The sequence below is a fragment of the Schistocerca nitens genome, chromosome 5 (assembly GCF_023898315.1).
Source record: "Schistocerca nitens isolate TAMUIC-IGC-003100 chromosome 5, iqSchNite1.1, whole genome shotgun sequence".
Taxonomy (NCBI): domain Eukaryota; kingdom Metazoa; phylum Arthropoda; class Insecta; order Orthoptera; family Acrididae; genus Schistocerca; species Schistocerca nitens.
In genome coordinates, this window is record NC_064618.1 from 367440164 (window position 1) to 367465441 (window position 25278).

The 25278-nt window shown below is 44.7% G+C and overlaps 1 protein-coding gene and 1 pseudogene across 4 annotated transcripts in view; one reads left to right on the forward strand and one right to left on the reverse strand.

The window, feature by feature from the left end:
• The window catches only part of LOC126259233 (irregular chiasm C-roughest protein), a 1966280-nt gene that overhangs the window by 1900941 nt on the left and 40061 nt on the right, over positions 1-25278 (forward strand). The window lies entirely within an intron of this gene.
• Positions 2128-2245, reverse strand: LOC126261123 (5S ribosomal RNA; annotated as a pseudogene).

Here is a 25278-nt window from a genome sequence, read left to right on the forward strand (position 1 = left end):
AACAACTTACGGGAACACTGTTGGGTGACGTCTTCGACAACCCCCGATATCTTGACACGTGAGCACTCCAGCATATTCAAGGCACAAATGCAGCGAGAGAGTGCTCTGCAAGAAAATTTAAACCCTCGGTAGGCGGGGCTACGCCGACCATGAACCGTAATATAATATACGCAGAAAGGTAACTCTCAGCTGTAAACAACTAGTGCCACCGCACAACCAAGCATGACCAACGTCTGATCTTTCTGCTTAAAACCTTCTAGAAATCCTGCTCTCTCCCTGGTCAAACAAGAGACAGACAGACTTAATGCTACTTGCTAACCCGTTGGTAGTTGACATTTACAGTTCATAACTCTTGACTTTGTCCTCTTTGTTTGTATGGTGTCACTTGTTTGCCGTATGCGTGTGTGGTGTTTTGTCTTTCTGCGTATGCCGTATTATGGTACTCGGTTCGCGTAGCCTGCCCAACGGAGGATAATTTCCTTGAAAAGCGCTCTTTCACTGCATGTGTATCTTGAAAATGATGGAGCGTTAATCCTTTCTAAAAGTAAGAAATAGCAAATAAGTATCATATTCTGTACATGTACAATTTCGTATTGTGAAAGTACTACCTGTCTTAGCAACAAGGTGGCAGATCATTTGCAAATGGCAGCAAATAAATATATAAAATAAATGTCGACATATCGGATATTGTCGAAGACGCCACCCGACTGAACTCTCGTAAGTTGTTTAAAATACATTCCCTGAAAAAAAAAAAAAAAAAAAAAAAAAAAAGCTGAAGTACCCAAAAAGGAAGGAGAAACAAAATGAATCTTCCCGGTTGAGAGGTATATAATGTTATTGCAGTGATCACAAAATAGAGTCAAATTTACAAAGAACCTGGTAGTATGCGATCACTTATCAGTACGATGTATACTCCCGTTCTGGCTTGGATTCACGCACTAATTCTGCAGGGGAAGATGTCATAAAACTGTTGTATCCTCTTCTGAGGCAGGCTGAACCGCAATTGTTGTAACTGGTCGTTGATATCTTGTATACTGGCACTGGGACGGGGTAGATATCCGAGTTGGTCCCACACATGTTCTACTGGGGACAGAACTCGGCAAGGAGGGGGGGGGGGGGGGGCGGGCTTCACCTGAACATCACGCAGACGGTACATATACACACATGCCGTGTGTGTACGAGCACCGTCATGTTGAAAAATGGCACCACGATACTTCTGCATGACAGGTAAGACACGAGGACGAAAAGCGTCCAAGACGTACCGTTGTGCCGTCATAGTTCCCTTAATCAGTAACAGCCGTGGCTTGAAATCATTCTCAGTGACTTCCCACACTATCGCGCCAGGTATAAGACCGCGGCGCCTCTCAAAACATTGGAAGTACCGGACCTCTTCCCGACATTGTCTATCTGAGGTAATGCAGAACCGCAGTTCACCACTGAACACAATGGGGCGGCATTCTTCGACATTCCACGGTTTCCGGCCACGGCGTCACTCCGAATGCAACAGTTTATGTTGTGGTGTTAGCTGCAGCCTAAGTACGGGACGGTAATTCCCTAGTCTGGCTGCCGCTAGCATCCGACCAATGGTGCAGAATGATATAGACTCTTGCAAGGAGCCCATTACGTGTCCTCAGATGCCAGCCGCGGATGTGAAGATGATAAGCTATGCCTGGTCCACAATACATTCGTCATTGTGGTCAAAAGTGGTTACTGTCACATCCGAATGGCCCACCCATCTGGATATTGCGTGATTCGCCCAGACGGTTAAATGGAGACCTACAGAGTGTAGTGTCTAGGAACCCTGCGTACTCGGTTCGCTAGACAAACATTCAACGAATCGTATTAATGAGTTTTATTACAAAAAGCAAATTACAATACTTAACTTTTACAATTACACAGATGTGGCGCAAGGAAAGGGCGACATACCACTCCGTCTACAGGCCACAAGTGGCCCATCGGGACCATCCGACCGCCGTGTCATCCTCATATAAGGATGTGGACAGGAGGGGCATGTGGTCAGTACACCGCACTCTCGGTCGTTAGGATGGTTTTCTTTGATCGGAGCCGCTATTATTCGGTCGAGTAGCTCCTCAAGTGGCATGACGAGGCTGAGTGCACCCCGAAAAATGGCAACAGAACATGGAGGCCTGGATGGTCACCCATCCAAGTGCCGGCCACGCCCGACAGCGCTTAACTTCGGTGATCTCACGGGAACCGGTGTATCCACTGCGGCAAGGCCGTTGCCCAAGGGCGACATACGAATTAATGAATCTTCTTCAGTATAAACAGTTCTCAAGTCTGTGCTACATAGAAAGTACAAGTGAGGCGGCTAGAGTTGACACTCCTATACAAATGCCTAATCTTGAAGCTGCTACTGAAATTGGTAATCCTGAAGCAGGTATAGAACTGGCCGTCACCAGTCGTTCGCGACGCTTATGTCCTCTTCACATAGGGGCCGCTGCGGACGCGTTGTCGTCCTGGAGAGGGGTCGGTCAGCGAGCGATTGGCTGACATCTTGTCACAGCCCTCTCTTCTCTATCGTTCCCGACTGGCGTGCTGGCGCTTGACTTTGCTCTGTAACACAAAGAGGTCCCTTTTAAGCTCTGCCAGATGCTGATAACGCCATCTCAGACTAGTACACGGCACCTTCGTGTCTTTCACAGTGACCACTCAACATCTGCCGCTGTTCACTGCCTACAAACACCCTAAGAAATACACTACAGGCCATTAAAATTCCTACACCAAGAAGAAATGCAGATGATAACAGGTATTCATTGGACAAATATATTATACTAGAACTGACATGTGATTACATTTTCACGCAATTTGGGTGCATAGATCCTGAGAAATCAGTACCCAGAACAACCACCTCTAGCCGTAATAACGGCCTTGATACTCCTGGGCATTGAGTCAAACAGAGCTTGGATGGCGTGTACAGGTACAGCTGCCCATGCAGGTTCAACGCGATACCACAGTTCATCAACAGTAGTGACTGGCGTATTGTGACGAGCCAGTTGCTCGGCCACCATTGACCAGACGTTTTCAATTGGTGAGAGATCTGGAGAATGTGCTGGCTAGGTCAGCAGTCGCACACTTTCTGTATCCAGAAAGGCCCGTACAGGACCTGCAACATGCGGTCGTGCATTATCCTGCTGAAATGTAGGGTTTCGCAGGGATCGAATGAGGGGTAGAGCCACTGGTCGTAACACATCTGAAATGTAACGTTCACTGTTCAAAGTGCCGTCAATGCGAACAAGAGGTGACCGACACGTGTAACCAATGGCACCCCATACCATCACCCCGGGTGATATGGCAGTATGGCGATGACGAATACACGCTTCCAATGTGCGTTCACCGCGATGTCGCCAAACACGGATGCGACCATCATGATGCTGTAAACAGAACCTGGATTCATCCGAAAAAATTACGTTTTGCCATTCGTGCACCCAGGTTCATCGTTGAGTTCACCGTCGCAGGCGCTCCGGTCTGAGATGCAGCGTCAAGGGTAACCACAGCCATGGTCTCCGAGCTGCTGCTGCAAACGGTGGTGGTGGTTAATGTTTAACGTCCCGCCGACAACGAGGTCATTAGAGACGGAGCGCAAGCTCGGGTTAGGGAAGGATTGGGAAGGAAATCGGCCGTGCCCTTTCAAAGGAACCATCCCGGCATTTGCCTGAAACGATTTAGGGAAATCACGGAAAACCTAAATCAAGATGGCTGGAGACGGGATTGAACCGTCGTCCTCCCGAATGCGAGTCCAGTGTGCTAACCACTGCGCCACCTCGCTCGGTGCTGCAAACGTCGTCGAACTGTTCGTGCAGATGTTTGATGTCTTGCAAACGTCCCCATCGGATGACTCAGGGATCGAGACGTGGCTGCACGATCCATTACAGCCATGCGGATAAGATGCCTGTCATCTCGACTGCTAGTGATACGAGGCCGTTGGGATCCAGTACGGCGTTACGTATTAACCTCCTGAACCCACCGATTCCATATTCTGCTAACAGTCGTTGGATCTCGACGAACGCGAGCAGCAATGTCGCGATACCATAAACCGCAATCGCGATTGGCTACAATCCGACCTTTATCAAAGTCGGAAACGTGATGGTACGCATTTCTCCTCCTTTCACGAGGCATCACAACAACGTTTCACCGGGCAACGTCGCTCAACTGCTGTTTGTGTATGAGAAATTGGAAACTTTCCTCATGTCAGCACGTTGTAGGTGTCGCCACCGGTGCCAACCCTGTGTGAATGCTCTGAAAAGCTAGTCATTTGCATATCACAGCATCTTCTTCCTGTCGGTTAAATTTCACGTCTGTGGCACGTCATCTTCGTGGTGTAGCAATTTTAATGGCCAGTAGTGTACAAACAACTCTAATGGAATGTGTTGGCCGTTGTACCTACCATACGTAACTACAGCTCTAATCATTACCTATTCACCGATGGTGTGAACGTGAACGAAGTTCACTGACAACCGACCTTGTCTTCTCGATGCTTCACTTTTTTTTGTCAGGCACTGTACTTTAAATAGACGCTAGTTTCAATATTCCTTCCCAACCATTTCTGACCTAATTACTCTGTGCCGCGTGAGCTAATTTTCGAGAACAAGGAACAAATTTCGGAGACGGGAGCAACAGATTACGAACTCGCGGAAAGATTAGCCGAAGCAACGGCTCTGAGTTACGGAACCTTCGTCGTCAGAACAGGGGAGGTAATTGAGACTTAGGGAGGCGCTGTAACGGCGACGGTTAACGAAGACACAACAGGTACGAGACGTCCCTGGGGAGGCGCCGCGACAGAGGGCTGTTAGGCCGCCGTCGACAAATGAAAGGCAGAAGACACGACATGTCGCGTGTACCTCGAGGCGGGCAGCACCGAGAACGGGCTGGCGTGCGCGCCCGGCGGGGGCGGATCAGCTGCTAAATTCTTTATCAGGCGGCGAGATTGGGATGGAGCGCTACGACCCGGGCCAACTTTTAATGAGCTCGTAAGGGCGGGGCCGGCGCCGTAAAGCCGAGCAGGAGCACCTGGCCCGCTCCTGATGGCCCGCCATTCTTCGGGACGCCGGCCGCGGATGACACTCTTTACGGGCCGGAATAATTTACTCGCCTCCTGACACCGCTGCGCTGGAATCAATCGCCGCCGGCCGAGCAGGTAAAAGCTTCCGGCAATCAGTCGGACGTCACAGGTAAAGCAGACCTGCAAAGTCCTAAGCCACAGTGCTGCGACAGGTACGCTACTGAAGAGGCATAGAGTGTCGCATGCTCTTGATACTCGTTTGTATTAGAACAGAGATTTTTGGAGTGAAGATAACGTGCTACACATGTCACCAACATCAAATTCAAATTTCCACATGACTCTCTCTCTCTCTCTCTCTCTCTCTCTCTCTCTCTCTCTCTCTCTCTCTCTCATGATTAGGTTTGCCATCACTTAAATGGCCAACTGCGGGCAAAGACTTGAAAACCCCAGACAGTTCAGTGAAGCGCATTATTTCCCCAGACATATACAGTCTGTCGACTATAAGTTGGCTGATGCAAATTAATCCATGACCAATTAAAAAATCTTAATGAATGTGAACAATACAAACTTCGGTAAATCGGTGTACTGCAGCATTGAGGAACGAACACTTTTTTCCTTTGAAGCAAGTTGGTTTTATCAACTGTGACAATATATCATATTATAAAATAAATGAAGTACACTCCTTCCTCTCTCCAGCAGCCCAGAACAGATTGAATCCTGTTCCCGCCATTTTCCCCTCCAGACAGCCATCTTGGCTTAAGTCATGGGAGGGACAATAGTGCCCTCTGGTGGCAGTACTGTGTACTAGGTCAGTTGGACTCCGGACCTAATATTGAATACGCTGGATGGAGATACTGACTCAATTTGCGTAAATAAAGACTACAGAACCCTTTTTTTCAACATAATGCCCTTTCAATGCCACCTTACTGAGGGCCTGTATGCCCATCTGGTACCATTCTACTGGCCGACGTCAGAGCAAACGACTTGCTGCATCGATAACCTCCCCATCATCTACGCACTGCTTTCTGCAGAGTGCATCCTCATTGGACCAAACAGATGAAAGGCGGAAGGTACAAGATCCACGCTGTTGGGTGGATGAGAAAAAATAGTCCAATGAAGTTTTGTGAATTACTCCTTGGTGTGCAGATTGGTGTGACGCATGGTGGGAGAGTGTGTCAGCACTAGCAATAGAGATGTCCAGTTGTACAGCAAGGTGTTGTATTGTGATTCACTTTGAATGAGGGTGAGTGTTAAACTGCCCCCTCCTTCCCCTCAAATGACACACCAGCAGCTACAGTAAAAAACAATGGACAAAGTGTTCTAGATTAATCTAAGACTGTTTATTTTTAAGTAACATTTGTCTATGTATGTATGTATGTATAAACGCCTGAAGATGAACACAACATGTTCGAAACGCGTTGCATTATGTTAGATTATTCATAAAATAAAAAGAGACTGGTAGCAGAAACTTGAAATAAATAATTATCCCACACAGTCACGGTTCACAAACATAGCCATTATGGCTGAAAATAAATACGAATGTACCCTTCTAATTGTACGCGACGCTACTAGTTTGGATGCAGTAAGGAGAATCCAATGGTGTACCAAAAAAACGCGGGAGATATAAGTAGCGCAGTGTTCACTTCCGCATTAAATTTACGATGAACAGAGCATAGGAAGTCGGCCTGTCCCTGCGGCAGGGGTGCCCCTCTCTGCAGCGCCGCAACCTGACGGGACTTTCTTTCCACTTCGTGGCCGCGCTACTGTTGTGCGTCTCCTCCCCTCCCCCCATCCCTTCCCCCACCTATTAAAGTGCATTCTCTTTTCTGCAGAGAGCTCAGCTCCTCCGCGGGACGAGTCCTGGCTTCGAGCCGCTGCCCGCTGCACATCACCCCCCCCCCCCCCCACCTCGGCCCCCACTCCCCTCCCCCCCCCACCACGTCACTCAGCGAGGCTGCTTTTAATTAAAACGCAGCCCCCTCCGGGCGTACGGCGCCCACCTGACAATGCCCACCTCACCGGTCCCCAGCGGCGACAGATAAAAAAAAAGAAAAAAAAGGGAGGTACAGGGCTCGTTTGAAAGCTTCCCTTAATTAAAAACAAATATATCTGAAAGCATTCCTTCATTTCCAAAATAGGCACGTGATATAACAATTTGCTACGCGCTTTGCTTTTACAAAGTAACGGCGAATCAACGGCGTGCGGCCGTGATTCCTGCGAACGTTTTGTGCGAGCGTCGCAGGTGCGTACGCGTGGAACGCTGTTCGGTAGCCCGTATCGGAAGCTGCCATCAAATTAGCCTGTCATTAAAACTGGCCACGCCTTTAACACTTTTAGGCTGGCAGTCTATAAAGCGTCGATCTGGTGCCATTGAGAAGGATTTACGCTTATGGCTGCTTGTACTCTCGCCAAGGGCGTTCAATACCTGCCTCATATCGCACTAGCTATATCCTGCTCTTCTCTCGTGATCTGTCAGACTAAAAAAGAATTATCTGTCGAAATCACGACATACTCACCGACTCATTCGTTGCGTCGATTACATTTCCTGTTCAAGCGTTTTGCTAGTGTGGACCAACTGATTTAGTGGTGAATCTAAATCTACATCTGTATTCCGCAAGCCGACTTACAGTTTGTGGTACCACACTAGTTGGATCCTTTTCCCGTTCGCATGGAAGGAACGACCGTCGATTCTTTAATTCAAAGGGCCTTTGAGAAATGAACTGTCGGACTGCACACCGACACAACTCAATCACTAAGAGTATTGCCCACGAAAATTATGATCTGGCACATTTTGTGAACCTGGTGCAACTGTCATATGCTGCTAATGTTCGTGAAAATTGAAACGTCGTAAAGAAAGCGTGTAACTAGCAGCGTGCAGCGTGGATAAAAATTTCTTGATTACTAAGCTAAACTAGTTCGGTGGCTAATTCGAGCTTTCGATGATTTCCAACGTCATCAGCGTCATGGATAAAATCTGAACGCCAGGATATGTCTGTGTTCCCCATGTGTCTGGTTCGAAAGAGATGCAAGTTTTTTTAAATTTTGTATTATGTTTTTACCAATCTTTTGACTAGTTTTATGAGGTCCGACAGGACTTCCTCACCTCTGGGAACCTCATCATCTCAGAGTAGCACAGTATTTGTTGGATGTGATCCAATCATATACAGCTCTCTCTAGTACTCGTATTACGCAAGTTATTCCTATGTCTTAACACAGGTCGTATAATTTTGACCCTTCCTTTCGAATTATTCCTTTATTCCTTCCTTCATCGATTCCGCGGAGAACCACGTCATTTCTTATCAGGCTAGCAAACTTAACATCCTTCTATAGGACTAAACCTTTATTGCTTCCACTCTCCTCTTTTTCCGGTTTTCCCATAGTCCATCCATTCACTTCGCTACAATGCTGTGTGCCAAACATACGATCTCAAATGATTCTGATTTTCCCGATGTAGACATCTCTTGTGATGTATTTCGGAGAAAGTAACATATTGGCTGATTCTTCTTGGAAGGAACGCTCTCGGAATCTGAATCGTAAAACCCTCTGTGATGCGCAACGCCTCTCTTTGCTCGCCAGTCTTGGAACTCCAATTGACTCTGCAGCTCTGCATATAGGGGGTATGAGGACGACCAAGACCAGGAATATGAAGTGCTTTGTTTACTTATTCAGCCACCGCCGGAAGACCGAAGTCAAAGAGAGGAGTTCGATGAGCAGCCCCTGACGCTCTCGCATTTATGAAATAAAGACGGAACGAAATATACTGCTCTTCCTTGTATTATTTCTGTCTCCGTTTTAACTCTACCTGGGGGTCTCTTCTAATCGTTCCATAATTCTTTCTACCTCCGTGGCTCCTCTTCCTTTCTGCATTTCAGATGTTGTCCACTTCTTTATTTTAATTTCCTTACATTTATGTGAAGACTGTCTCAGATCTTTTTTGGGCGAATGGAAGATCAGAGCTTCATTTGTCCTCAGCAGCGGAATTATTAGAGACATAACACTAACTTAGTTGGAAATTGACGGAGGAAGAAATCAACTGTGATCTTATCAGAAGCACGCCTCCACTATCTAACTAAGCTGACTTGAAACAACCTTGGAAAATGTGAATCACTATAGCCGGATGAGGCTTTGGAACTCAGTCCTTCCGATTTCGAATCAGTCACCAAGCCATCCATTCGTTCGAGCCCATTTCTTTTCTTACCATCTTAACCAACTTTACGGACGCTTGAAACTTGGTTTAATCGAAAATTTTCTTTCAGAGTCTTCTTCTGGAAATACGAAGAGCACCCCAGAGATGTCATTTGCTTTAGAGTGTGTACATGAATTAAAACGCGTTTTTCATATTTCTACTACGTTTCCAGTGCCGCGTCTTGAATTTGTTGTTGAAAAAGCAACCATTTACGCACGGTGAATGTACGGAAGTCATATGCTAGCGATTTAATACTTGTAGTAACGCCTAAGGCAACAAATGTCGGTAAAGTTAGACTTGCATTTTTATTCGTAACGGTGCTTGTAACTTGTTGGTTCTATTCAGAACGGCGTTCTGTTTCATTTTCAAGGTATCCAGCGAATGCTTCAACTCGCTGAAAGAAAGATGTAATCTCATTTGCACACTTACCATCTACCAAAATTAGGCTACAAACTGAGACTTAAGACACGATTTTGAATAATGCTAATTTATTACATTCAGTTTTTATCCGCTTTGTCTGGAGTACCTCCACCGTCTAGTGAAACATGTCCAGATCTTTTCCAAAAACGACAAGTATTTGTACAGAATCCAGGCATATTCTCGATTTATGGACTGTTCAACCGCTATAACAGAATTCATTTATAAAGTATTTATGGATGCAGCCAGAATGAGATTTTCACTCTGCAGTGGAGTGTGCGCTGATATTTATGGATGTTTCACAAGTACCGATGACTATAACGATATTTTTATATTGTTATATCTCTAGAACCGAGTGAAGCTATCCATTCCTTAATTATTAGTCTGCAATGGCGGTAATGCTGCACAAGTTTACTTGAGACTGCGCATACAAGCTGGCTATCACACAATGTCGAACACAAATCTATAGCCATGTGAAAGTGGGTAATATGAATTCTGGAAACCAACGATGGAAATATACGGTGCAAAAGAGGTAATATTATAGTCACACAGTCCAAAATAAAATTTCGTGGTCTTGTAGTCTTCAATTCGAAACCTGGTTTGATGCAGCTCTCTACAATAGTATATACAGGGTGTAAATTTTAAGTTGACAAACCAGAATAGCTCGAAAAATAAGCTTCACATGAAAAAATGTGTAGAATCCAAAGCTGATTATTTTCGAGGGGGACATCTGCTGGTGCTAAAATTAGACCGCCACCCCGGATCCCCTGGGGGTGGGGTGAGAGGCAACTTCATAATTTCAAATGGGAACCCCCATTTTTTATTGCAGAATCAGATTCTACATAAAAAACTACGTACATTTTGTCTTAAACATTTGTTTTGATTCTTGGTAGTTGACGCTGTAATTCAAGAAAATCCATGTTCTCATTTTTGCGAGGAAAATGGGGTGGGGTTTGAGAGAGAGGAATTAGAGTTTTACAAATGTTGACCCGAATATTAATTTTTTCCGCAGATTCGGATAAATTTTGTTTGTTTCGTGGTCATGAGGCCACTCAACTTTTAATTATCAAACAAATCATCTGACAAGCTAACTAACTAACCAACCAATACTTATTTAAATAAGTATTTTTTATTTATCCGTAACCATTTTTCACGCAAAAATGAGAACATGGATTTTCTTGAATTACAGTGCCAACTGCCAAGAATCAAAACAAATGTTTGAGACAAAATGTACGTAGTTTTTAATGTAGAATCTGATTCTGCAATAAAAAGTGGGGTTCCCATAAGAAATTTTAAAGTTGCCTCCCGCCACACCCCCGGGGGGTTGGGGTAGCGGGCTAATTTTAGCACCAGCAGATGTCCCCCTCGAAAATAATCAACTTTGGATCCTACACATTTTTTCGTGTGAAGCTTATTTTTATTCAAATGTGTGTGTGTGTGTGTGTGTGTGTGTGTGTGTGTGTGAAATCTTAAGGGACTTAACTGCTAAGGTCACCAGTCCCTAAGCTTACACACAACTTAATCTAAATTATCCTAAGGACAAACACGCACACCCATGCCCGCAGGAGGACTCGAACCTCCGCCGGGACCAGCCGCACAGTCCATGACTGCAGCGCTCTAGACCGCTCGGCTAATCCCGCGCGGCTTTCGAGTTATTCTGGTTTGTTAACTTAAACTTTACACCCTGTACATGCGTATCTAAATCATCCGGAAAAGAAAAATTGTTTACAGCAACTGTCGAAATCGCTACGAAAACATAACGTAAAGCAATACTTTCTCTTTAACTCCATTATCTCGTACACTGAAATGTGGAGTAGACCCCAAACACTGCATTTGGCTATTCATTAATGTTACCGGCTTACAAGTTTCAGAAACAAAAAAAAGGAAAACACGAAGAAACGAATGAATGTGAGCTAGTGCAACGCAGTTGCTCGATGTGACGGCAATCGGAAGCGTTCACCGCTGAATCTGCGGCAGTCATTCATATCGATAGGTCGAAGGTCGTGCGAGGCCGGTCTGATGGGTCAGCGGTCGCAGTAGCGAAGGTCGGAGTGGCAGGTAGGTGTCCACAAATTCCGGGATGGGTGGATGGAAGAAGGTACAGGGTACTATGCTAAAAAATCATTGGGGGCAATGAAAACTGCGCTGCTGCATCCAAAGGTGTGCATTGCTTTTTTAGGTCATGATTGTCTGCGCTAGTGATATTTATCATCCCCATTTTCAGTTACTGTGTCGAAAACAGTCATTTTAAGAAATTTTCCTTTTATAACGTCCGACAGTGTGCTCAGGCTCTATACCTACATTAACACAAACATAAGAAGGAGGTATCTCAGAATTTTCAGCAGTGATACGAATGTTACAATTTTTTCCATCCGTGTCATGTATAACAGAATAGCAGGCATATCATTTATTATCGTAGTTAGTATATGATTACACCTACGGCGCATGCTAGAGTACGTAAATCATATTGGATATCGCATATATGGCCACACGATCAATAACTGACGCTCGTCATCTTGTTCCGAATCACCCGCTTGAGGACGAACACCTTCAAGTATATGTGTAAAACGGACCTCCATATTAGCCCGGCTGTTGCATCTTCAGCCTTGCATTTCTGGTATACTTATTCTTTCACATGGCTGCCTGCTTTTCCTTAGAATACTTCACAAATATGCTCGATTTTTGATAACTATTCTTTGCTACTTCTAATATCTCTAATTTTTATGTAGTTCCGAAGTCCTACGTGTGATTGTGTTAATCTTTATCCAGCACATTAGAATTTTTCTAATACTGCAGAAATGATCCTTGAGCTAATGTCCTTAAAATGTTTAATACCTCTTCCTGAGCTAGTTTCAAACATACACACATCAAAAAAGATTTTGCATCACCTCGGTTCCGAGAGTTCTGGAACTTGTACAGAAAATTTGAATAGAGATCAACATAAACGCCAATTCCACCCTTTTTATTGCTCATGAAAACAACACACTGCATGTTGTACCACCATACAGCGAGGCCTTCAGAGGTGGTGGTCGAGACTGCTGTACACACCGGTACCTCTAATACCCAGTACCACGTCCTCTTGTATTGATGCATACCTGTATTCGTCATGGCGTACTATCCACAAGTTCCACAAGGTCCAAATTGAACCACTCCTCAACAGTGATTCGGCATAGATTCCTCAGAGTGGTTGGTGGGTCATGTCGTCCATAAACAGCCCTTTTCAATCTATCCCAGGCATCTTCGATAGGGTTCATGTCTGGAGAATATGCTGGCCATGTGCTTCGTTATCCTGAACGGCGTTATTCAGAAGATGTGCACGATGGGGGCGCGAATTGTCGTCCATGAAGACGAATGCCTCGCCAATATGCTGCCAATATGGTTGCACTATCGGCCGAAGGACGGCATTCACGTATCGTACAACTGTTACAGCGCCTTCCATGACCACCAGCGGCGTACGTCGGCCCCACATAATGCCACCGCAAAACAGCAGGGAACCTTCACCTTGCTGCACTCGCTGGACAGTGTGTCTAAGGCGTTCAGCCAGACCGGGTTGCCTCCAAACACGTCTCCGACGATTGTCTGGTTGAAGGCATATGCGACACTCATCGGTGAAGAGAACTTAATGCCAATCCTGAGCGGTCCGTTCGGCAAGTTGTTGGGCCCATCTGTACCGCGCTGCGTGGTGTCGTGGTTGCAAAGATGGACCTAGCCATGGACGTCGAGAGTGAAGTTGCGCATCATGCAGCCTATTGCGCACAGTTTGAGTCGTAACACGACATCTTGTGGCTACATGAAAAGCATCAGTCAACATGGTGGCGTTGCTGTCGGGGTTCCTCCGAGCCATAGTCCGTAGGTAGCGGTCATCCACTGCAGTAGTAGCCCATGGGCGGCCTGAGCGAGGCATGTCATCGACAGTTCCTGTCTCTCTCCATCTCCTCCATGTCCGAACAACATCGGTTTGATTCACTCCGAGACACGTGGACGCTTCCCTTGTTGAGAGCCCTTCTTGGCACAAAGTAACAATGCGGACATGATCAAACCGTGGCATTGACAATCAAGGAATGGTTGAACTACAGACAACACGAGCCGTGTACCTCCTTCCTGGTGGAATGACTGGAACTGATCGGCTGTCGGACCCCCCCCCCCCCCCCCGTCTAATAGGCGCTGCTCATGCATGGTTGTTTACAACTTTGGGGGAGTGGGGCGGGGAGTTGGTGACATCTCTGAACAGTCTAAGGGACTGTGTCTGTGATACAATATCCACAGTCAACGTCTAACTTCAGGAGTTCTAGGAACCGGGTTGATGAAAAACTTTTTATTTGATGTGTGTATTTCGTTGTCGGATCAGCACCTGTATTTTTCTGTTATTTACATATTGCCAATATCGTGACAAATATTTATTATTTACTTGCTTCAGAAAATTTATGATCCGCCGTCTAGATCGATGACGATCCCTAAATTCGATAACGTATAAAACTAACAATGAAAATCACAAAAAAATGGCTCTGAGCACTATGGGACTTAACATCTATGGTCATCAGTCCCCTAGAACTTAGAACTACTTAAACCTAACTAACCTAAGGACAGCACACAACACCCAGCCATCACGAGGCAGAGAAAATCCCTGACCCCGCCGGGAATCGAACCCGGGAACCCGGGCGTGGGAAGCGAGAACGCTACCGCACGACTGAAAATCACAAAAATTAAATATATACAATTATCACGTCATTCACAATTTGTGTATATAACGTTTTTTGAAATTACAGCAACAACTGAAGGAATGATAATTCTGCTAGCGGTTTGCGCAGTCCGTTACTACTTAATCTAAAAGCTATAAATTATGCAGAAAAACTGAAGACGTCTAACTAAATGTTAATAAGGGGAATAGAAAACAGGAAGAGGTATGGGTACCTTGGAATGGGGACCTTGGAATTTTCCTCGTCTACACCCCAAGGCTAACCGCTTAAATTCTATTACACCTGCTGTTTCCACTTCTGTGTGGTCTTGCAGATGTGGCCCAGGCTCTGAAGATCTAGAGCCGTTATTCCCCTTACAGGGCTGTTGTAAGCACTCACAGTGGAACATTATGCTGCTTTGTAAAAGTACAACTGGATTTTGCACGTTAAATATCTTTCAGACTCTGTTATTAATGTGTAACACATATCTATAGTTACCTACACCTAAGAGATTCACCAGCACCAGGTACGGTAAGAGCACTTCTTTGTCGTTTGAATAGCGTTTAAGTGTGAGTCCTGGCGACGATGAGGGCACCTGTCCACGAAGGTACGACCTCCACACGCATGATGTCGTCACTGGTAACTTCACTTTCACTCCCTCACGCTCCCACTTCACTCGCATTCACTGTGGGATACCACTCTTTGTTTTGTACAATCGGCACCCTGGGAAGTGCACGGCGACAATATTCCTCATATTCGACTGAGTCTGTTTGGGATTCTATTTGCAACATCGTTAATTAAATTTAATTTTCTGCGTCTCTTACAGCGGTGTATAAATTGACGCTAAGAGAATGTTCTGACCGCGCGGGATTAGCCGAGCGGTCAGGGGCGCTGCAGTCATAGACTGTGCGGCTGGTCCCGGCAGAGGTTCGAGTCCTCCGTCGGGCATGGGTGTGTGTGTTTGTCCTTAGGATACTTTAGGTTAGCTTAGGGACTGATGACCTTAGCAGTTAAGTCCCATAAGATTTCCCACACATTTGAACATTTTGAGAATGTTCTGTCTAAAGGCCAAGGACAGCAGTAAACTGTTAACTGAGCAAATACTACAGCCAGGTTTGCCCCTGGAATCGATAAAGGCCACAGTTTGTAGCGAATCGCCTCAACGTACTCACTGCAGATATTCTCCGCTCGGGGACGAGGTGTTGTGTAGTCCTTACTTTCGCATCGTCATATCTGACATTCCGCTGTTTGGGGTGGCTGTATGGGCACCTCCCAATAGCCAGTGAAAAAAAAAAAAAAAAGAACCTTCTCATTAACAGTCACGATACTCTTACAATTTATCAAAGAAGTAAATTAAATAAGTTTAGAAAAAAGGAATCTAAATGGACGAGTAGTTCAAAAGGAGGAAGTGGGCAAGTAGTCCAAAAGAGGATGGAATCAAATCCCTGCCCGGCCATTCAGATTGAGTTGTTCCAAAACCTCCGTAAATTCGCTTCAGGCGAATCTGGATGGTCCTATATCAGGCCCACGACAGATTTCCATTCGCATCCTGGAGGTCCGTCTCTTGCGGCCTTATTTCTTCCCGCTGCGCATAATAATTTCCCCGCTATCGGGACTGCAGGGAGCCGCCAGACGGCAGACGACGCCAACGCTAAATCTCGCCCCCCACGCGACAAGTGGTTGGCGCTTTTCCATTGTCCAGACTACGGCCGTCAAGACTGCTCCGCTCCGTCCTGGGGACGGGACAGCAGGCAGTGCCAGCGCCGCAGGCCAGCGCCGGAGTTTTTTTTTATTTGCACACGGCTGTCAGGCAGGCCCTAAATCTATATTCCTCCAGACGCGATTATCCCAATTCCATTATGATCCGGCGGGGGCGGAACTGGCGCGGTCACGCAACCCCTGGCAGCCTGCGCAGCGCCCCAATAGCCGGCCGCCCGTGGCCCAATAAATGTGATTACACCACCCCAGTCCGTATTTTAATTCCCATTCGACCGGCGCGGCCGTATGTTTGCGGTATGGGGCCCTCAGGTGAACTATCTCTCTCTCTCTCTCTCTCTCTCTCTCTCTCTCTCACACACACACACAGTCACTCGGCCGCAGCGTAGTAATTTCCTTTATGCTTGCCGTCTTTTGTCGAATTCAGCCCTCCGCGCGAAACTTAACGACGGTCCTAGATCGAGTTTCAGGTCAAGAGCGAGTCCTATAGCGAATTTCCTTCTTTTCATGTCTCGTCGACGGCGTTTTATTACACAAAAGGCTCCAACGAATTGTCCGAATAACAATGAAGTGGCTGGGTTTTCAGCTTCAAATAAATCCGGGTGTATATCGAAATTATTATCCAATCCTTGCAATAGCTTCTCTCAAGATAGCTAAAATAAATCCGTTATTCAGTACGATTTCACAACGAACGAAATAAGTCTGAAAAGCTTCCAGTAAATATTTCAGTGGCCCAGGGGTCAATCACTGCAATATGATTGCTGATTGAAAGCTTAAACAATCTTACGTCCGTGATGTGACAACTGTTGCAAGAGGAAAAAAAAAGCTTGTATTCTCACTGGGTGGCTGACATGACTTTATCTGCTATTTCTGAAAACTGCTACAAGCAAAAAAACATTTCTGCATATTGTCATGACATCCTGATCGTTAGTTTCCTCTGTTGTTGCGGAGAACAAGCTATATGGCATCTGGAATCGAGGATCTCGAAGATTTCTGCCTGTTGTCGACACTGATACTGGCAGCATATCGGTCAAAGGGATTGCAAGACTTTCAAGCATTTTCTAGTTTGAAGTTGAATAACAAATGACAAAATAAACATTTTGTCAGGTGATGTAATTACAAAGTAACAATTTTCTATTTTTTTTTCCTTTTATTTGTACTGTGGAACCTATCTTCTTCTGAAATTTCATGATTCTACGTCAAGGAGGAGTAACATCTAGTTTTTAATGAGTGAATGTATCAAAATATGTGACATAAATGGCCTTATCTTTTGATTGCATTGACTTAGAAGCTTACATTTATTACATCGCCAAGTGACTATAGACCTTAGTGACATAAAATTCCAACTTAATTCGTCTACCCGTTCCTGACTAAAAGGGGTCTTAAAAGACGGAGGGACAGAGAGACATTCGGATAACAAATGACTTTTTTTCGTGTGATATAGTTACAGATTAACAATTTCGGATTTTCCTTTACTTGTACTGTAAAACCTTGCTTCTTGCCAAATTTCATGATTCTAGACCAATGGGATGGATTTCGATAAGTAAGTTTGCAAGTACCAAAGTATGTGACATAAATCGCCGTATCTTTTGATTCCATTGACTTAGAAGCTCCACTGTTTTACTCCGTTAAGGGACTGTAGCTTTTAATAAGTGACTTAAATTTCAACTTGATGTGTCTACCCGTTCCTGAGAAAAATGGTTTTGAACAATCGTACAGACAGTCATACATAGATACAGACAGACAACAAAATGATCCTATAAGGGTTCCGTTCTTTCCGTTTGAGATACGAAGTCCTAAAAAAAAAAAAAAGCAGCTCAGCTTATTATTACACATTTAATGTGTTACGAGCACTTTCGTTCGTTGAAGATCGTCAGATTTGCCGAGTTGTGCTAAAGTCTTGATGTAAATGGGCTGGTTGCCGTTGGTGACGTTAAAGACCGAAGCCAAAAACACTTTCCACAAACATTCTACCTACGACAACCAGAAGTTGTTCAACAAACGAAACCGATCGCAACAAAATAAATGTGTAATACGACAGCTGAGATGGTTTTTAGGGTTTCTTACTCTCTCTCTCTCTCCCTCCCTCCCTCCCTCCCTCCCTCCCTCCCTCCCTCCCTCTCCCACCATCCCTCCCTCCCTCCCTCTCCCACCATCCCTCCCTCCCTCCCTCTCCCACCATCCCTCCCACCCCCTCCCTCCATCCCTCCCTTCCTGGATCTGTGTGTCTGTCAGTCTGTCTGTCCGAATGTTAAAACGCTTTAACGGTCAGAGATATCAAGTTTAAATTTATGTCACATACTAAGGTCTACTGCTCCTCGGCAGTGTAAAAAGTTAAAGCTTCTAAGCAAATGCAATAAAACTTACAGCCATTTTTATACTCACAAAATCACTCATCAAAACTTAAAGGTTACTTCCCGTTTCCTTTTTTGATCATCAGCCCCAGAAATCATAAACAGAATTCGCATGGACTTCACGAGCAATCACCGCAAGTCAGCAAGGAGGTTATCACAGCAGGTGGATCTCCTGCATCCTGTCAGCGTATACTAAAGGGTACGAAATTAAAATCCTGTTGGGTAAATGTGGTGCAACAGATGAAATTTGAAGATCAGGAAAAAAGAGTTCAGTACTTTAACTGGCTGTTAACATCAATTGCTAATAGTTACTTGGACCCCTTGTTTTACTTCTTGTCAGATGAGGCCTAGTTTCAGGTTTCAGATTATGTAAACTCCCAGAATTGTAGATATTGGTCGGAGGACAACCCACATATTCTGCACGAAGAACCTCTCCTCTCAGAGAAGATAGGTGTTTGGTGTTCGTTGTCCGGCATGCGCATTATGGGCTCCATATTTTTCAAATGGTTCAAATGGCTCTAAGAACTGTGGGACTTAACATCTAAAGTCATCAGTACCCTAGACTTAGATCTACTTGAACCTAACTAACCTAAGGACATCACACACGTCCATGCCCGAGGCAGGACTCGAATCTACGACCGTAGCAGCAGCGCGGTTCCGGATGAAGCGCCTAGAGCCGTTCGGCCACAGCGGCCGGCCCCCATATTTTTCAATGATACCTTAAACAATGGCATATATCTAGAGATCTTTGACTCTATCTGCATCTAACAAATTCAGAGAAACTGTATGCACTATTCCAACAAGATGGAGCAACCACTCACACATCCAACCAAAACATGGCCCACATCACCAACGCGTTCCCTGATGGCAGTGGAGGCCTATGGTCGCCGGATTTTTTTATTTATGGGCCACACGGAAAAGCAAAGTGTATGCTGACAATCCTCGCACAATAGACGATCTTAAACGGAATATTACTAGAGAAATTAACAACATCACGTTTGCATAATTACAGCGTAATGCTAGTAACGTCCTCAAACGAAGGCAGTGATACCTGGGTGCCCATGGTTACCACTTCCAGCATCCCTTACATGCAGATAACTACATGTTTCTTAACGTAACTGTTAAGAATTCTTTGTTAGTTAGTTTGTTACTTCAATCTTGGGCGTGAGGCGAACCGGTTTTATGTGGGGCATCCTGTATCTTGCCAGTCTTAATACCGGTAACAAGGAAAAATCGAAAAGAATTTCAGTTCTCAGAATAGATGATCTATCTCCATATAAAATCAGGTTTGTACGGAATCCTCGGAGTGCGAGCCCTACTCGCGCTTGTCCTGTTTTATTATTAATCATTAAAGTTGTCAGCTATGGTGCTCAACAAGAGCAGTCAAGAACTTTATTGCTCAAAATACCGTAAGGCGCTTTAATGTACATCCAACAGCACACTCCTTGATCTTTTGTAAGTTACTTTTTTCATTTCTTTGCCAGTAATTCATTCCGAGGGAAGTGAATTTCTCCCTGTCTCGGGAGGAACTGCCGTTTATTGCGCGATATTACCTTTCACGGTACACTATATTAAACAAAATACTGAGCGAGAGTCAGTATTTTTAAAGCTCTGCAGTCTCCTTGAATATATTGCGCAAACCGTCGATACAGCTCTCAGACAGTCAATATTATGGATCCCTTTACAGTTAGAAATTGTATTTGGGGAGATAGTAAAGAGCAAACCTGGCAAAAAAAATGGTTCAAATGGCTCTGAGCACTATGGGACATAACTTCTAAGGTCATCAGTCCCCTAGAACTTAAACTATTAAACCCAACTAACCTAAGGACACCACACACATCCATGCCCGAGGCAGGATTCGAACCTGCGACCGTAGTGGTCGCGCTGTTCCAGACTGTAGCGCCTAGAACCGCTCGAGCACTCCCCCGACCGTCCAAACCTGGCAATACGGTTTAATGTTCCCAACAATCATTTCTTAATTTTAGTTAGCAAAATACTATACTATTTTCAATAATGCATATAGCTCGTCTTAACCGACAGACAGTTGTGTTCAAAACGGACAAAGCAGTGCGTCACTCAACCAACACCGCTAGCAGCGACGTTTGAATAGAATATTACATCCTGTTGGTATCAGGTCTGCTTTGCCCCGACTTGTGCCTCATTTGAGTTGTAAACACTATGCAGTGCAAGAAGGCGTAAGAGAAGACAGCAAAACATCAAAGTAAAAAGAAGAAAAGCGTAACACGACGCTGTCATCGCACCGGTCTGCAGGTTCGATGGCAGCTTCTGTGGACAAACAAAAGAAAAGTACACAGACAGACGTCAACAGGGGCAGGGAGGGTGAACTGCAGATAACAAACATCGCCATCAGACAGCAGCAGTGTCAGCCGCGAGTCAACAGGAGTCATTATGCATAGAGGCAATACTACACGTAATACGAGCAGACCTATTTGCCCACGCTGCCTGCATATTTGTTTTATGTCTCTTCGATCTTTCTGTTCCGGATCGTTTCTGTTTGCTGAATGAATCTTTAAATCCGCTGGCGTCGTTTCTGAAACTCTACTAGGTGCTTTATCTTCTCGACTGTGTGTCGGCTAACCACTATCTCCACATCCTCCTCGTCAGGAAAGTGCAGGGACATAAGTGTGTATTGGTGTACCATGTTTTTTTCTAATTTTTTGGTCTTATCATGTACTATATAGTGCACAGAAGGGGGACTTTTTATAGGGTTGGGGGACAAAGGGGGGTACATCGACCAAATTCACAGCTCGCATTGAGATAAACTAGACAAATTATGTATCAAAATACCGGTCTGTCACCCTGTGAAATCTGCGTCAAAATACTAATCAGTCACCCTATCCGTATCACCAAATTTCCCATAAGTAGAATTTCATCACTACAGAGATAGCAAACAGCTACCTTTGCGGGGGAGGGGGGGGGGGGACCCAATCGCAATGACGTAAGCGTAATTTAACTACGCCCATATAGGGTGAATCATTCCACGAGGAATTTATCTCTAGAGTAGTTTAATTATGGCTGTTTAACATAGCAGCTGGAATCGAAAAAGAAAAAGTAATGAAAAAGTTGTAAACAAAACTACTGCAACTGGCTTGTACACTATATATACAGGATGAGCATTAATAAAACCGACAAACTGCAGGGACTGATTCGTGATTGGAAATGGAGGAAAAAAGGTCCTATGAACATGTGTCCGGAAATGCATCGTTGCCAAGGTAGATGGCGCTGAGGAATGACTTGCTCTGACTAGTGCCGTGTGTTCCTTGCGTGTTGCAGGCTGTGTGGCTGACGCAGCGTACTGTGAGCATCGGAATGGTCCAGTGTTCATGTCGGGAACAAGGCGAGATGGTGTTTCTTTAGGGCCAAGCAGTTGGAAACGGTCGAGAAGCAATACAGCTATACCATAACAAGCACCCTCACAGACACCACCCGCATCACACAACATTTCAAGTCCTTTTTGGGGGTTTGCTGTGATCACAGGTTCTTTCAGACAGACGAACGTGGAGGTAGGCGGCGGACTGTGCATACACTAGATTTGGAACAGAGTTCTACAGGATATTGAGACGAACTCCCAAGACAAGGTCCAGGCAAGTGGCCCGCCTACATGGTGTAAGCCAAAGTACGATTATGTATATACTGCATGACAACAGGTACTATCCCTATCACCTACAGCCCCATGGATGCCACTCTGAACATACTTTGTGGCGTGGATGCGATGCAGCTCTCCACTGTGTTCTGGGACGATTTTTTGTTGTTGCACGCACTCCATCCATTTTCGGACACATGTTCATAGGACTTCTATCCATTTCCAGTCAGGAATCCGTCCTTGTAGTTTGTCGGTTTTATTGATGTTCACCCTGTGTATACGCAAGGCTGGTGCGCGCTTTCGTGGCAGATACTTATAAAATAGCAAATTCATGCGCATTACCAAGGATGCGATCTTTACGCTCACCCTAAAAACTTAAAAAAACAAAAACAAAATTCGTTAATTGTTGTTGATTTATATTAACAAGTTAGCTCTTAAAGAGATACTGATGCGTATCTACCACTAAGGCGTAAAATTTTTGGGTGAAGTTTCACTCAGCAGTTTAAAACATTTATAGAATATGGTAGGAGAATAAATAAAATCAATATTTTTTTTAATTTTAAAATATAAAGTAACGTACTAGATTACATTTTTTTCCAAAGGCGGGTGTAAAGCAAACCCCCCCCCCCCCCATGGTATTACGGGGGTTAAAGCTTGAGCAGAGACTGAAATGAGGTGCCATCACTTACGCAGAGTGCGGACAAAATAACTTGGCCAGTACCTGCATAAACAACGCAGTATCTGAGAGGACGACCGTAGTGGTGCGGGCTCCGTTCTGAATGGTTACTGCGCAGTGGGGGAGGTGCAGTTACATAGCAGACACCCACGCATATCTGACGTAACTTGTAATTCGCAAATATATTTATTTAATTATTTTTTTACCCTGATCTGCTTAGGACCACCAGGGCCTCTCTTACAGTGAACCAGGGTTTCACACATACGGAACCTTTTTTACAAGTGGTTACATAAGAAGTAAAAATTTTAATACGACAAGTAGTATTGAAATGATTTGAGTGTGTATAGCGACATTGTGAGTAAATAATACAGACTATGAACAAATAAAGTTGGTACTGACAGCACTTCTACTATTGCTGCTGCTCCTGCTAATAATGATGATGATGATAATAATAATAATAATAATAATAATAATAAGCATGATGATTCTGGCAGATATAAAAAGAATTTATTGGTTTACAAAATAGATGTTTTCTGATATAGCGAGTTGTGGGGAAAGGAAATTTAGGGAGACTCTACCAGCTAAAAATACGCTGAAATGAGGAAGATGTGATGGAAGGAAGGACGTACAAGGCTAATGAGTGTGTACAAGTGCAATGTTAATCATTATTGCTGCTTCAGTAGAGATTTCATTAGCTGTCTTATGAAGCTGGAGATGTTATCCATTTCTCTAATATAATGCTGAAGATTATTCCAGAGTCGGATTCCTGCTACCAAGAAGGACTTCTACAAAGTGGCTGAACGACAGAGGGGGAATGAAAGGATTTTTTTTTTTTTTGGGAACGGTTGTTTTTGCCACAGTGTTTAGTAAGAGTGTTACGGTCGAGGAGAGATATGAGGGGCAGTGTACTTAGACCAGACAGTGTAAGGAAATCTCTGCGCTTGTCTCCATGCAAATGTAATGAAGTAGTCGAACATCACAGATATAACGAACACACACACTCGTAACCAGTTTCAGATGCTGTGAGATTTTTTGAGAAAAACCTTGCTGGATAAAATCGAAGCAATCAATAGTTGGAAGTATAAGTGTTTGTACAAGTTTATTTTTCAGATCAAGAGGGAAGTGCTTTTTATATTTTTGAAGGGCATGGAGAGATGTTGATTCCATCTTGCCTCTTGCACTTTGCAGTTACGTGCTCGCTCAGTCAAATTGAAATTTTCATCTTTTAATATTCCTAGACTCTTTGCTGAGAGAGAGAAGTTGATATTTGTCCCATTTAGGGTTAAATATGCTAGGGATTATAGATATTTCGGACAAATGAGCCTAGAATGATCGACTAGTAGCGCTTGGGTTTTGATAGGCTGAATCCTGCGCCCATTTTGATAGTGCGCACTGGTCGGTATTGAGATTCTCGATAGTGGTCTTCAGGTTTATTGGTTTTGCACGTAGATACAACTGGAGATCATCCGCGCACGTGTGGTATTTGCAGTGGGACAAAACTGACGACACATCACTGACACACAGTGAAAGGAGTATAGGATCTAATAGTGAAGCCTGATCCCATCTGCCTCCAATGTGACCCTATGGTGCCGTACACGACGCGTTGCTGGCGAGACGTCAGGTATGTGCGAAATCATAATACTATACTTTGCGAGATATTTATGCTGATATGTCTGGCAAGTTTGGCGACTAAAATGTCGAAATCGACTTCTGTGTCTATACTGTTCATTTTTGGAACACAATCAACGACCATGCCACTTTATGCAGAATATGACCACCATTTTGCAGGACAATGCGCAATCACTTACAGTGCAAGCTGTTACTGATTTGTTTGACTGATGGGGCTGCTAAGTGCTATACCACCTACTGCACTCCCCTGACTTAAGCCCCCTAAACGATACCGTCTGGCCTCCAACAGAGGGCAGAAACCTACAAACAGCACCAACGCGTTCCGCAGCATGGCTCATTAGGTACAGGTACCTACAAAATGTCGTGTTGGTCTCTAAATCTGACTGCCACTCTGACCACCTGTTATCCGTTGCTCTATTCCTATACATTCTCTAACCACTACAGGTGAGATGGCTTGATGAAATCGTAACAATGACTACTACTCTGGACACGCCGGTTCTTCATTGTTCTGAAACTCGTGAGTTCAACTCGACTTCTAAACTGAAGGAAACACTTCACGGCATTCGCTTCAGAACTACTACAAATTCGTCGGGTAATAGACCGCGCCGCTCGAACTGTCAACACAACTAGCACTGTTAAGAGTATCCTACGACTTCCACATCGTTGGCAACGGGTTATACACAATGGTGGTGACTACTTTGACGGTCAGTAAAAGTTTGAAACACGTATCTATTTTGTACGAGCTGTAATTAAAGAGTTGCCACTATTAAAGTTCGCCGGCCGCTGGTGGCCGAGCGGTTCTGGCGCTACAGTCTGGAACCGCGCGACCGCTACGGTCGCAGGTTCGAATCCTGCCTCGGGCATGGATGTGTGTGTTGTCCTTAGGTTAGTTAGGTTTAAGTAGTTCTAAGTTCTAGGGGACTTATGACCTCAGCAGTTGAGTCCCATAGTACTCAGAGCCAAACTATTAAAGTTCCAACCCTCGTATGTGAAAGTAGAA